The sequence below is a fragment of the Penaeus monodon genome, chromosome 24 (genome assembly GCF_015228065.2).
Source record: "Penaeus monodon isolate SGIC_2016 chromosome 24, NSTDA_Pmon_1, whole genome shotgun sequence".
Classification (NCBI taxonomy): domain Eukaryota; kingdom Metazoa; phylum Arthropoda; class Malacostraca; order Decapoda; family Penaeidae; genus Penaeus; species Penaeus monodon.
In genome coordinates, this window is record NC_051409.1 from 13,478,850 (window position 1) to 13,479,731 (window position 882).

The window sequence follows — 882 nt, forward strand, 5'->3', positions numbered from 1 at the left end:
CTTTTACCCTAATTTCTTTTTAAGCAATACTTTATCCTATTTATATGCACTGAAATATGCTAAACTGTTGCTCTATTAGTTTACTATCTCAATTTGTACAACTAATTTAACCCAAAATACTAAGTTATCAATGTAAATGGTGCCATTTACCGGGAATCCTATTCCAATGTTTATACTGTATCAATATGGTTCATCTGCACTTTAAGCTCCATTTTTATCACACAAGAAGGTACTAACCTACATTATCCACTTTACTAAACTACATTACTATTAAAGATATAGCTTTTGGAATGCATTGCATTTTTTAGTAAATCTTACTATCTAACTCATTGTTAACCTAATTTAAAATTTCATTATATGGTCACTGCAGAGTGAACAAACAAAATAACTACACAAAAACTGAGAAACCTACACTTCCATGTTCATTATTTTTCAGTCTACCTGGCATGTCCATCACACATTCCATATTCCATGTCATGTTACAGGATCCAATGAATCAACAACTATTACTCACACCAAAACAACCTATTCTATCAAAACTTCTTATAGATCATGGTCACTGTCCCATTTGAATTTAGGGGTCACATTCCTAAATTCTAGATACTATTTATAAATACATATAACAGAATAATGGACAAGCATCAATCAATCAGAAAACATGTAGACACAATGTGTTATATAGTTTAGTTTATACATTACAGTGAGGTTTTACATCATACTGTTTAGGCCAAAGGATGCTTTACAAATGCCATTTAAGTAGGTGATATAACTGATCAAAATGTAAAGCCTCTTTGTTAACTTCTAAATCTACCTTCTTATGTGAATACTGAAAAATTAATACTATAAAAACACTAACTTTTTTACAAATTACTAAATATCATG

General features: G+C 29.8%; 1 protein-coding gene across 1 annotated transcript in view; it reads right to left on the reverse strand.

The window, feature by feature from the left end:
* Positions 1 to 882, reverse strand: part of LOC119588597 (ATP-dependent RNA helicase A protein-like) — a 19,877-nt gene that overhangs the window by 13,708 nt on the left and 5,287 nt on the right. The window lies entirely within an intron of this gene.